Genomic DNA, 14,353 nt, shown 5'->3' on the forward strand with positions numbered 1-14,353 from the left:
ATTGAGATAACCACCACTTCCCCCTCACAAGCAACAGCAATAACCTGTTTTTTATGTAAAGGAAAACGTTCCTGTGCTGAAAACATACAAGCTGGAGGCAAATATTTTATTAATTTACTAATTACTCTACCTATGTAATGATACTGGTTTTAAAATAATCAAGTTAGAATCAGAATCATAATAAGCAGGGTGTTAATTGCCACTGTGCTCAGAACATGTCCTGAATGATGACCTGATTTTGCAAAGGGTGCACTTAATGTCATGCAGATAAGTAGTTTCGACATCAATCATTTAAATCAACAAGACTGCTTAGAGTAAAACTGTGAAATGAGACAAATAATAATTACCAAACTAATTAGCAGGTGTTTTAGAAGAAAAAAAATAGTAATCTGTTATATGTCAAGGTGCACCCAACCCAAATGTTTGTAAAGGTCTGCCAACACAAAATGTGTAAATGCAAGTAAATAACTAAAATGTGGTTGTATTTGGCTGTTTGGCACAAACATTTGTTATTCATATTCATGCTGTTCAGGTCTGTTGCTAAAGTTAGTTAGAACTAGACATGGACGAATTTCACTTCAGGATTCCTGAATTTTAAAACTTAGAAATGTTTCTTTTCCAGACCTTGGTCCTGAACACAGCCTAGATGTTTGCATTAACAGAAAAGGGGGAAAAAAACCCAAAACCTGTTAAACCCCCCTCTTTGTACTCCTTATTTATTTTAGAAATTGTCTTTGGCATCTTATTAGAGATGCCACATGGCATAAATACTGACAGTCTTGTAAGATTCCGATATGATTAAATTAATAGGACCATGGACCTAAAGAAATGAAGGATGACAGATATTCTGCTCACTCACGTTTTTTTCTAAATTGAGCATATCACAGTAGCAGTGGCTCCCTACCATCTTAAGGTTTTGGGCTTCTTCCCACCAACCACACCCAGCAAATGGAACAAAAACTCTGCCTGGTGTCAAAAAGGAGAACTGGTAGATTTAAAGCACCATGTTGTAATGGATCATAATCATCTAAGGAGACACGTCATTTTCTCAAAGGCTCGCTTTCCCAGTGTCCAATACTGCAACTATAACCAAATACATGTGCAGGGAACAACACAGAGATACCTGAAAGCCCTGAAATGAGAGTCTTGTTTTACCTAAATGTGCATGCAGATGTGGTGAAAGCATGTTTTGATTGTTACTGCTGAACAGTAATCTTCACTGTTTGATGCATACAAAGCAAAAAAAGTGTGAAATCTGTGACTTAAATAACTTCAGCAGGGTCACTGTAAGATTGATTTGGACCCCTTATAGCTGTTTGGACTAAACCACTCCCTGTCATCACAGATCTGGAGCATGTTGTGACTAAATCCATAACAAAATTAAGCACTTGAAAATAGTTTTATAAAGTCCAGTAACATGAAGGAAAGAAGATGCTTAAGTTTCAGTGCAGAGACCAGGAAGTGAAGACAGAAGTCCTTGTGAATCTTTCGAGACATCCTTAATCAAAATAGTGAAGTAGTCTTCACTCTATTATTTATAATTTAATAATTCATAACAATTTCCATAATTAAAACTTCACAGGTTTTCAGGCCATCCTTTGAACCTTTGCTAAAAGGGGCTTTGACTTTTCTTTTAACTACATTCTTGTGCTGGTTTGCTAACTCATTATTTGCATGTCAAATTGTAATAATGTAAATCATCTAATTAAATAGAGGTGAGTCCTGGAAGGTAGTTTCTGAGGTTTCTTAGAAAGAAAACACAAGCTTCATTTTGAAGTCTCCTATCCCTCAAGTGCTGCAAGGCACAGTACATTTACTCCTGATAAACTCCTTGCAGTAACATAGCTACTTATAACAGCCTCGATCCTGTTTACAGAGAACTCCCTTTCTGTAAGCACTGTCTGAAGAAAACCACGGGTTCCTGTTCACAGTCTCGGACAGTTTGAAACAAGGGTTCAAACCTTGTTAAAAGCAGAAAATTCAGAGTAGGGACACATTCCTTTGGTAATGGAAATTGCTGATATGTCATTGTGGGATATTTCACTGAAGCATTTCTAGTGCTTCTTTCCCATAACTTTGTGAGCGAAGAGACGGATCTGTGTCTTGCAAAACAAACTGCATTACACAAAAACAAATGTAACACATGCAGTCAAGTAACCAGCAAATGATGAGTAACAGAAGTAGAAAATCTCTCTCCATTACAAAACCATCTGTGACTTCAAATCACCATTATGATTGTCCATTATGATTGTAATACATATTCAGACAAGCACTTCTAGTAACAGCTTCCAACATCTCTCAGGCAACAACTTACCTTTGGAATACCAAGATTAGCCTGCGAAGAGGCTGAATATTATCAATATATTTTCATGGAATGAGAGTCATCAAAATATAGATCAGATTTTTAATGGTTAATTAAAAGATAAATCAGAGCTTTAGCTGATCCTTTACGAAAACTATTGCTCACCTTTTTCCATAATCATGTGCTTTCTAATTTAAAGGCATCTTGTGATTTTAGTCTGTAATATATTCAATAGCACAAATAACAATCTTTCAGAAGGTGAAGAATTCACCATTTGGTAAATTCCAAAGTTACCACAAGTACCTAGTCCAACTTACCTTTCCAACACAGTTTCTTTCAATCAGTCATCCTTTACAGGCTCTTTGTGCTTCACCTTCTCACTGTGGCAAGTGGAAAGTGTTCGTTCTTTTTAGCACAACTCTTTGCCAATCTGTGTGTTAGCTAGTTTTGGTTCATATGTTCGAGCTCTGAAAGGAAATCTGCTCTTGCTTAGCTAATATGGTAACTGTGGTTTTTCAAATCTCACCACATGTTAGTTTTCTGCCACCATTAATTAAGGAAATAAAATATTTAAAGATAAGGAAAGCAAAGCCATTGGCTGAGCTGTTCCAGAATCCACTTGTTTCTTCTGAAATGACACAATATGCCACCTTTTTTAATTCTAAAAGAAAGGTACCATGCACTCCTATGTTCTTCCAACCTGATTTCATGTTCCTTCAGTTAAATTTAGACCAGTCTAATCTAATTCAAAAACCTAGCCATCAGCTGAAGTTCTAGTCTCTTCATCATCCTTTTGGACTATAAATTGTAAATTATGTATTTACATTCAAGTTGTTTATGTTACTTATTTAATTTTCTCATCACAATCATCCAACGTTTTCAATATGTATTTTTTTCTCATTAATTCCATCAAAATTTCCTTCTTTTGTCTGCATCTAGCTTTTAAATTCTTGTCAAACATTTTTGCTGGTTTTGGTATTTCTGTATTTAGTTTTTTGTTCTCCCTATTTCTTCCTCTTTTTTTGTTCAGCTTTTCTAGATTTCTCTTATTCGCATCTCTTGTTGTCTTTATAATTTCTCTTCAGCATTACATTTTGCAATACCACTCCCACTTACTTCCCCTTTGATCATTTTTGTTCCCATTTTACCTCAGTCCCATCTGCTTCCATTATCCCCTTGCCAGATGCAGCCCTCCTCTCACATTATGAGGTGTCAGTGACTGACATCCACCCCACACTGACCAGCACCCATCAATGTTTTTATCACTTGGTCACCTCTGTCAAACCAGTCAGGGGAGACAGAGCCCTCCTAAAGGCCTTCTACAGGTTTCTTTTCCCCCACAGGAGCAAACAGGGCTCAGAGATTAAGTGGGTAGCAGTTAAAAACAGAGCCCTTGGGAAGGAGCCTGCACAGTCAGTGCTTAGGGCTCACCTCTAGCCCAAGGCATGACTGTGTTTGTAAGGTGTGTCAATCCATCGCTTTTCTTCCACCAATACACTCAATATTTATCTTGAAAATTAAGTGAGGCTGCAAAAAACCAACCTGATGGGAAACAGTTTACTGGTCATGGTAAAGATTCAGATGTGATTTCTTGTCAGACTAAACATGGAATTTCTGAAGGAGGAGCACAGTCATACTCAGAGCACTCCTCTGCTTCACTGCAGCATCACTTCTTAGAACAAGCTGAGCTCATAGCAGGCCTGAGTTCCAGAAAAAAGCATGAAGAGCAGTAAGTGTATCCTCCTGTTGATAATCATTGACTTCAGAGAATCTGGTTAAACAGATTTTATTCTATTGGAGAAAATGGTAAACCAAAGCTATAAATCAAAAGTTATCAGGAAATTTTTACGGCAAAAATGCTGATTTATAAAATGCACCAAAATGCACAGCTGAGTCATTCTATGCTTGTTTATGCTTTTATTCTCTTTTGTAGTCTGAGCTTATGGGTCAGGATGTTTCCTAGCTTTGGACAGAGAAAGTAGGCAGTGAGTAACATCATTCCATGGTCTAAGATCCCACAGAAGTTTAGACAGAAAAAATAATAGAAATCACAAAGAACAGCAACTCCCATGAGGTGTAAGATCAGCCTTTTCCAATTAACACCTTTCAACTTTTCATCAAAATGTTTCTGGGATATTTAAAGGTATTCTGAAGGAAAGATCTGCTTTATTGAAATTAGGGGTTTTTTACTTTAAGAAAAAAAAATTTTCTAGCTTATGCTGTATTTGGTCTATTTCTAACTATTCCCTTTTGACTGTTTATCTTAAAAAGGTTTAAGAACCGTTTCTGGTGAAAGTGTCTCCTCAGGATATGCCAGAAGCAATGAACCCTTACAGTGATGAACAAAATGATATAATACTCGTACTGCCAAGAGCCAATTGAGTGAAGATGCCAGGCACTTGTGATCTCACTTACCTACCTTCTCAATCCACAGGAAACTGTTTTATAGACCAGAAAATGAATGTTTGTTCCTGAAATCCCAAGAAAGAAGTCACAATCACAGTCTCTTATTTAGGGACTTAAGATCATATTCTTGTTAAAGTCAATTTACATTTTTTAAAATTAAGTATATCACCTCAAAGAAGACAAAATATTGCAAAATATTTCCAAATAACTGCTGCTTTCTGAAGTCAATGGTCTACTGCAAGAATGTTCTGTTGAATTGTCTGCCAGTGTTTAACTAATTTACATTAGGCTGTAGAGAACAAGTGAATTTCCGTGTCAGAAATGTTGCACACACAAAAGATACAAGCAGAGTTAAGTATGTATTTGCTGACATAATTTCTATATTTTTGATCCTGTAGTCAGACCATACCCATTGTGGTAACATTTTTTTATTGCTTGACTCAGTCACTCACTCTGTTTCATGTCTTGTTGAAATAACTACCAAAGTAGTTTCTCAGAGCCTGTCATCACTCTGTACTCCCAAGAATTTACATTTTAACCTGAATATGTTGAGTACAGTGACCTGATCTTTTTTTAGGCCTGTCCTTTCTTTATATGACTGGTTTTTTTACAAGACACCCACACCATGGGATGTCCCAGTCCCATCTCTCCAGCAGTGGGCTGCACAGCCTGTGTAAGAGCTAAAAGATCATTTAAAAGTTGTTTGTATACCCAATGGTGCAATTGGATGTGCAGGATGGAAGTTTAAAGGGGTCTGTGATGCCAGCTCCCACCTAAAACCACAGACAATGAAATGGAAGAATGAAATTTGAACTTGTGTCTGCACAATATGCTGGATACAGATCAGAGATGATTTCTTTCCTCCTGCATGGACCAAGTTACAGCACATGCTTTTCAGCATGTGAGCTGTGATTTTGCTGATTGTAAAGACAAACTGGAGGTGCTGGCTGGCCACTTCAGTGAGATCATGACTCCCTCATTTTACATCTATACCATAGTGCAGGCTGTAACCACTAACCACACCAATGATCTGAGGCTACCCAGAGAGAAATTGCTACAAGAGATTGCTCTGCAAGGAGGAAAATCTCCTTTCAGGTCTTCTGCACAGGAGGAATTACTGCTACCGTACAGTCACCACTGAGATGCCACTTGTGCAGGCTGGTATAGGAAAGAAGCTGTGTCCTAATCACACATCCTCTCTATGGTCAGATATTAATCAGTGGGACGATCAAGCACGTTTAAATAATTTTGCTTTTAACAAGTTTTAAATGTTACAGGCACTTCCACAGCAGAAGAGTTGCACCGTGATCCCTTTAGAGAACTGAGCATAACCATTTATTTCTGTGGGGATTGGGAGGGAAAGGAAATGCACAGAGCTGGACTGGGCATGCAGAGAGCTGTGTTGTGCCAAGCAGATAACAGGGAAACTGCTGCTGACACAGGATCCTCTGCTGTGCTAACACATCTGTCTGGATTCAGACTGCAGCAGATAGGTAACCTTTCACTTCCCTTCTAAGAGTGGGCAGCTGTTGTTATCATTAGATCTCTAGGTCTTTAGGCATGCAATCACTGGTGGTTAGGGCTTTGAAAACACTGATTTTTCCACTGTGATTTCAGAGGTGGTAAAAAAAAAAAGAAAAGTTAAAAAAAAACAACAAAAAACCCCAAAGAAGTAATGGGAGGCACATTACTGAATGTTTCATCACAGAAGCAACATAGGGGCAATTGCAGTTGATTAATTTTGTGCTACACAGAGAATGCAAGCATGTGCTTACATCCATTGCTGAGGGATGATAGGCTTATTTCTTTAAATATAATCTGGCCTGCACAAAGACAGGAACTTGCTAATGATGTGGGATGTTAGAGAATCAAGCAGGACAGCTATATCTACTAAAATAATACTATAGGAGATAGTATTATCTCCTATAGTATTATACACTCTCCAACAACCTGGAGAGTGAAGAACAGTTAGCCCAGTTACCCAGGTATGGCTGTGCTGGTGACACCAGGAGCACAAAGGGACAAGTCAGCTATGTAGGCATTCTGGCACAGATTTGAACTTCAGTGAGTGGGTTGATCCTGGCTGGATGCCAGGTGCCCACCAAAGCACTTCTATCACTCCCCTCCTCAAACAGACAGGGGAGTGGAAATATAATGAAAGGCTCATGAGATAAGGGCAGGGAGAGATTGCTTCACCTGGGCATCTCTAGAGCTGTTATATTCTCTCATATATTCTTATTCTTCTCTTCTTTATCTGTCATTGCTCTTGTGAAGGTTTTTTCCCCCCACCTTCTTAAATATATTATCCCAGAGGCTCTGCCACCCTCGCTTATGGACTTGGCCTTGACCAGCAATGCATCTGTCTTGGAGTGTCTGGCATTGGGTCTGTTGGACATGGGAAGTTGGAGCATCCCCCACCCACCCCCGCCAAAACATTGCCACACAAACCCAACGTAAGGTAAAAAACCAGAAACTTGTTTATGGCTCTTAGCCTTGTCAAGGAAATTTCTTCATCTGCAGCAAAACTTTTCAACAGGTCTCTCTTCCTTACCCAGTGCAAAGCTGTGGCAGATAATTCAGGAGCAGATGCAGTACAGCCCCCAAAGGATCTATTTATTAATCTTTCTCCAAGTTTATTTTTGATGCCTAGCCAGGCACCTTGCTCATCTCTCCACGGTATCATCCCTGCTTGTTGCAGGGGGATTGTACTAGACGACTTTTGAAGACCCCTTCCAAACCAAACTATTCCATGATTTTGGAATTATATGATTGTGCTGTGTGACACAAACATTTTCTTTACTGAGGGGGAAAGATATATGTGTTTGTGAGAACACACTTGAGAAAGCTGGCAAGCCATGGTCCTTTCTCCCCAGGATGTTTTGGTTGCCTCCACTGCTGAGATTTTGAAAAGTGAACTGGTATTAACCACGTCCTGCTTTACTGCATCTTCCTCCCACTTCATTGGCTAGGCTTGACAGGCATCTAATTTTGCACTGGTCTATCTCTCATCCGCAGTAGGCTCCCACTACTCTGAAGCTTTAGTGCCTGTTCCAGGAATCAGCACCGAAATGCTAACTGGGACACCCTCACCAGGATCTGCTGCTGCTCCCCATTGCCGCTCTCTGTGGTCCTACACCAACTCTTGGCTCTATCTGCTTCCTCCTACAAAGATGACCATCTGACAGATATGTTTCTTTCTCTTGCCCCCAAAATATTCTTTTTGTCCATGTTCAACTGACCTCACCAGTCTGTGTATGGAGTGAGGATCACAACTCAGCTGGTAATATTTGGGATAGTAGTCTTGTTCTTTCATTACTTTACAGGCACAAAATTCCTTTTTCTATTTGCAAGCTCAGTTTCTTCCAAAACACCTCTGACAATTACTGCCTGAAATGCTGAAGTGAGACCTGGCCGAGATAGTAATTTCCTTCTACCTACTGTGAGTTGTAGGGGCAGAGGTGCTGCTCCTCTGCACCTTTTGTCCATTTGTCTCAAGTGTACCTGCTCCCAGTTCAATCCAGAGTGCCCAGGACTAAGTGTCCTGGCTCTCAAAGCACACACCACAAGAACCATTTACCAGACAACCTTAGTATCAAATATACAAAACCAGAATTCAAAAAGGTAATGGACTCCTCAAAGCAGTGTTGGTTACGTGTGGTTTGTGTGACCTGCTCCTTGACTTCTCAACATTACTGTGAAGGCACAGAGTCAACATGCCCAAAGCTAACCACTGCACTGCATTTAAAACTGCAACACTGACTCTTCAGCCCCTTCTGAACCAGGAAAGGCCTCACAGTAGTGAGGTGGTGAGGTGTTTAGACCTCTGCCTACTTCTAAATGCATGGCTAATCTCAAAGGTATTTTTCAGTCTGGTTTTAAGAGACAGTTGCACCAACATGTTAGCTGCCACGGACAGTTTCTCCTGGGCTCTGGCACCTGCCTTTCTCTCCTGGTGAATGTCTTAGTTTGGCACAACAACAGAAAAGTGTTCATTCTCTTTCTTTGTTGTTTTATGCTGTGTTTTATTGGTTTGTTGTTTGGGGTTTTTTTAAATGAGGAATTTTCCCCATGTTTAGCAAACCAACTCTTCCTGGGATCAGGAAAAAGCCAACAAGAAGAGCCCAGACCCTGATCCTAAATATGGTTGGGTCTTGCTTTATTCCCCTCCCTGTGCCTGTAGAAAAAAAGTTTTTTGTGAGAATTGTCACTCCCATCTGGAACCAAGAGGGAAGATCTCACCCATGTGGATGAAGTTTGTCCACATTAACCCACAGTGACATATAAAGTCTGGAAAGGGTCCCCTAATCCTCACACTGACTGTGGAGAGAAAATGCTGTCTTCCTGGCAGGACATGATGTGCCCTGTGTGCCAGTCATGCCTGGGTCACCCTGCTGTAGATGGCACAGAGCAGCCCATCCTTCTGGAACACCCTTCAGCCTGTCCAACAGAAAGAGAATTCTGCTATGCTGGCATCAAGACTGACATTCACTGCCAAGCCAGGTCTCCGAGGATACCTTCACCCAGCTCCACAGTGGGGTGTTGTCGTGGTTTTAAAGCAGTAACTAAAAAAATTACTTATTTCTTGCTGTGAGATATGGATTAGAACAAGAGCAAAACAGGCTTAAAACTTAAAAGGAATAAAGAAAGTTTATTAACAAAACTACAAGAATAAAAACACCAGAATAAACTTCCAGAATACTCTTTTATCCTCCACTACCTGACCATTCTTTTGTACACGTGACAACATAGAGACAGAAAAACTTTAGAACTTTGGTGGTTAAAACAGTCCCAATTCCTGCTAGAGTCTTTTCATCAGCCTTTGTAGAGAAACAGAAGTCTTCTTCTGCTAATCAATGGAGTTTCTCACAAGAAAACTATTTCTGTTATAGTTTTCTATTTTTCTGATGCCAACTGCCCGGAAATCCTGTCATCAGTTCACTCCTCCCATTTCACATCATTCTGAAGTGCGTTATGGATCTAGGGATGTCTAGGGATGTCATTTTTAAGGATGAGTTATTCAAAGGCAAAAGTTCTCTTCATCTGTTTCTGTGAGCTTCTCTGGAAACAGAAGTTTTCTCATTGGCTTTCAAGGCCTCAAATTTTCAACTGTTACTTTGTCTCACTCTGTTCCAGCACCTCACTGTATAACAATTACTTCACCTTTTGCTCAAAATCCAAACTTTGAACACTCCATTCCTCCCAATATACTCTGTCATGAATTAAAGGAGTTTTTTCAGAACATTATTGTCCATCTCCATAGCTTTAACAGAAAAATATTTCAGCTTATAAAGCATCTCCTTATTCGCTACCTTTTCTGAAGCTTAATTCTTTTCTATACTGTCTCTGATATTTTATAAAGTCTCTTTACATGTTGATTACTCTCTTTTTCTCTCTCTGGATAAAAGGATTAATCTGCAAGTCTCATCTGGGTAACGAAAAGGCTAAAATCTTGCCCAGGCTTTGTAGATGGTTCTGTGATCTCTGCCGGAGCAGCAGCTGGAGTTGTCTGTGATGGAAGATTCTTCATGGCTGCTCTGGAGAGTGTGGTCACTGGTTCAGCACGCCGCAGGTCAAGAGCTTTTTTTCTTTCTTTATTCGGCAGTCTCTGGTGAATTCAGTCACAGCAAAAACAAAACTGCAGCTGAGCCAGGGACCGGCCTGGCCCGGCCAGAGCCCGGGGCAAGCCCCGCAGGCCCCATCTCCCGGCCGGGAGCCGCTGGGCCCAGCCCAGCCCCCGCCCGGGCCGCATGGGCTGGGCAGGGAACAGGAGGCCAGCCGGAGCTCTGTTACCTTTCACAGCCAGGAAACAAAAAGAACAAGAGTGCTCTGACTTTACTTCTTAAGTGGGTGTTCACAAGTTGACTTCACTTTTTAATGGTCAAAACTGCTGTCAATTCTTAGAAATGACTGATAATTGGTCAGGAGGAAAGACTCCCATCAGGCACCAGCAGCTTCAACTTCCTTAGCTCCCAAAACCACCTTAAAGGTAAAGCCACCTCATGACAGGTGTGTTTCTCATGTCCAAGTTCACACAGCAGCCTACTGTCAGCCAGGGTGTGTCCAGGGGCTTGTCTTCCTTTTTCCTTTTTGACATACACAAGTTCTACATGATGCAAATTTTACTTACTGTCTTTTGTGAGGATGGAGGGAAAATCTGCTTCCCTGTCATCAGGGTTTCAGCCTTCATGGCTGGAAAAGAGAAAGATGTCATGCCACAGCATATGTAGACAGTGGGACCAGAGGCGTTTGTTGTACTTCAAATGATGCCAGACCTGTCTGACCAACCTGACCCATGCCACCTCTGACTTTAGGCTGCCTTGTATCCTTGTCAAAGGATCCTTGCTGTTAATGCTTCAGTGGGGCTAAAACAGGCAAGCAGCTTTTACTAATATGGGATTTTTGCTACACTTTTCCCAGTGGTTTTATGAGATGAGCACCCTGCCTCAGCTGTGCCAGAGAAAGGGATGGACTCCTACTTGTTGAGCTCAGGTTCCTGGATATCCTTGAGTGATAATTTTGTGGTCTCTCAAAGTATTAAATACAAACAAATACAACAGAAATGCTTGCACTCTGATGCCTCACTGAATTGTATTACTGAAGAGAAACTATGAAAGAAGCTACACTCTACTTACTGGATTTGTGCCCTCTCCTGTTCAGATGTTATTGCGTGATAACCACGAGCTACACCTCGGATTTCTGAAGTTACCTTGGCTCTACAGAAGTGGAACCAATAGCAGGATTAATGACTCAAACCCCAAATTCTTGTTAAGGTATGGTATTGCAACAGTAACTTGTAATTTCCCCATCATCTGAACCAGCTGTTTCAGTACTCAGGTAGACATTTCTTAGCACCAAGAGTGCAAGTAATAGTGCAAGAGGGTGAGACATAGGCCATGCCAGCACCTGGAGAGAAGCCCTTGAGCACAAAATGAAGCTCTCAAATGGTACCCACTTTGCCTGGTTAAGTGAAATGGAAGGTGAATGTGAGTTTGGTCCAGTGTGACACAACAGGTGTGTGGCAAGAGTTAGTATTTTTCAGTTCCCCCTAAAGGCTCTTTTATGATTTAGAAATAGCTTTTCTTTACACTAATTTTCCTTTTCATCACTGCTGAGTGCAAGACTGTGAAAGGCAAAACAGAATGTTAGACTGAAAGATTTTTACAAGCAACAGATTTGTGGTTAAAAGTTATTTCAAGCTTCTGCTGAGGAAGACGCCTCCTCACTGAAGGTAGCACAAGGGGTTTTTTTTAAAGCTCCCATCTGATTATAAGTTAATTAAAAAGCTGCTGTTTGTAAAGAAGAAAGAAACTTCTGGAGTTCAATTTTCTATAACCCATGAGCTAAGGGTGCTTTTTTTGGAGAGGGCTTAAGAGAATTTTTAATTAAGTTAAAAGCTTATTATCCTAATAATTAGAAAATACCAGAATCATTGGAAAATACTACACTTGTATCTTTTAACAGTCATATATAGAGATTTCTGATTGCTTACAACTTTATCTTGTTATATCTGAAGTGACGACATCCTACTCTAAAAGTCTTTCATCTTCTCTCTTTCTGCACTCCTGCAAGGCCCAGGGTGGTTTTCAGTCTGTGTTAGAGTACAGTAGCACCCAACTCACACTGAGCCTTTGAAGCTGATGTCAACAGCAGCTTTTTCATGGACTCACTGCCAGCCTGCTCTCCCAAGAAGAAACTCTTCTGTCCCCGTAACTCCAGTGCTCTGGACCTCAGGCTAGAGTTTGAAGCACAGCCCCTGCACAAGGACACTTAAACACATCTCTGGTGTGGCCCATTCTGCCTCACAGCCCCTCCTGAGAGTTTAACCTCTCAGTCTGCCTGGTTCCAGCATCCCTTCTCACTACACAACAGCTTTAATGTACCACCAAAAGTTCAGCTTCCACTGTTGAACTCCTCAGGAGCTTTACAGTGCTCCTAAGGGGAAAACCAAAACTGCTTGATTTGAAGGCAATCCAAGAGCTTTCTTCCAGGTCTCTGGAAGACTAGCAAGTATATTAGTGAGACCTCCACCTGCATGCAGTACTACACTGAACTGTCTTTATTTGAGGGCTTGTCTTTCTCCCCTCTAACTTGTTCTAATGGCTCAGATCAGCACCAGAGTAGGTTTTTTCCCTCCTGAGCAGTAGTATTGCCATCTCCCTAGACCCCAATCAGTCACAGGATTTTTTAAGTAACCATCTTGTGGTTACCTGTGCTGTTCTTAGAGTGGCACAGTTCCCAGTTTGACAGGCCTCACAACTAATGAAAGCAGAGGGCTTTTCTGAGATCAGAGGTTTCTACCTTTTCACAAACCATCAAACTACTGGGAGGGCAGAATAGCTCAACTTGCTAACACCACAGTGAAAACCTGAGAGTGAGGAATATTCTGCCCCACACAGCTGGAGTGTGCCTCACCATGCTCCACCAGGACTTCAGTACTGGGGCCACACTGCCTCACCACTGCCTGTTCCAACCCCAAATAAACAGCAGAGGATCTTCAAGTGTCCTTCATCCCCCTGCTTGCCGTGCCTGAGACTAGATCTAATTTGTGCTTGTGTAGTTTTATCTCTATGTGCAGTTTCCTGCAGATAGAGGCTAAAACTAGTCGTTAAGACACACCAGTGTCCCTGCATTTATTCAGTTCAGTAGGTTTAACATGACAGTATTAAATTCCATTCTCCAGTGCAACCTTGTGCACAGAGAAGACACTGTCCCATCCCAGACAAATGGTCAGTGAGGGCCATCCTCTCAGCACCTTGTACTGGTGGGTAATACTTATGGTAAAGTGTCAAAATTTCTGTTTTCCCCAAAGTGTTGGCAAATTCTAAACCCTATGAGACTTTTCTGCACTGCCACATCTTCAGGTGGAGGCTTAAATTCTATTAAATATCATATTTACTAAAAATTAAGTATATAGTTCACTAACAATCATTCCAAGTAACTGTGTGCCTCAGTCTGGTAGCTAACAACAAACTGCTGTGGTTTTAGATTAAGTCCTCAGGTTAAGAACAAAAACTAGGAGAGGAAACGGGCAGCCATTCTCAAGGAAGAAAATCTGTCTTTAGCTATGTGATTAGCTTGTCACAGCTCAGCTTCTGCTCTCCTATACTGTTGCAACCTAGGAGGGAGAAAATAAGTTTCAAGCAATTAGGTTTGCTTGATTTGAATGTTCTCTTTTATGTTCCTGCCTGTTGAAAGTTTGTTTCAATTCCCTTCCCTAACCCCTCAAGCACCAGAGACCCAAGTAAATCGTAAAATGATTCATTAGCAGAATTTGACTCTACCATACAGAAAAAAAATTATCAGGTAATCTGTGTAAAAAACCCAGTAGTGACAAGAAAAAGTAGATGCTATTTATTGTCAAAGACCACACAGCTGGACAGTGTTCAGTTTGCTTCCTGTGACTAACAGATCCTTTTAATATACAACAGCACAAGTCAGGATACATTCATTTTTTAAAAATTCTAACTACACTGAGAGATGAGTAAATGAAAAAGGCTGTTCTGCAAGATTTCCTGTTCCATGATGCATGGGCAATTGGCCTACATTTGTGACCCCATTTTTCTCTCAGGTCTGTAGCTGTGCTGCACAGACTGTATCCTTTGATTGGAAGTCTGAAGGAGTGGGAATGGCCAGTGCTGGGTCCAC

Source organism: Poecile atricapillus, chromosome 3, assembly GCF_030490865.1.
Source record: "Poecile atricapillus isolate bPoeAtr1 chromosome 3, bPoeAtr1.hap1, whole genome shotgun sequence".
NCBI lineage: Eukaryota > Metazoa > Chordata > Aves > Passeriformes > Paridae > Poecile > Poecile atricapillus.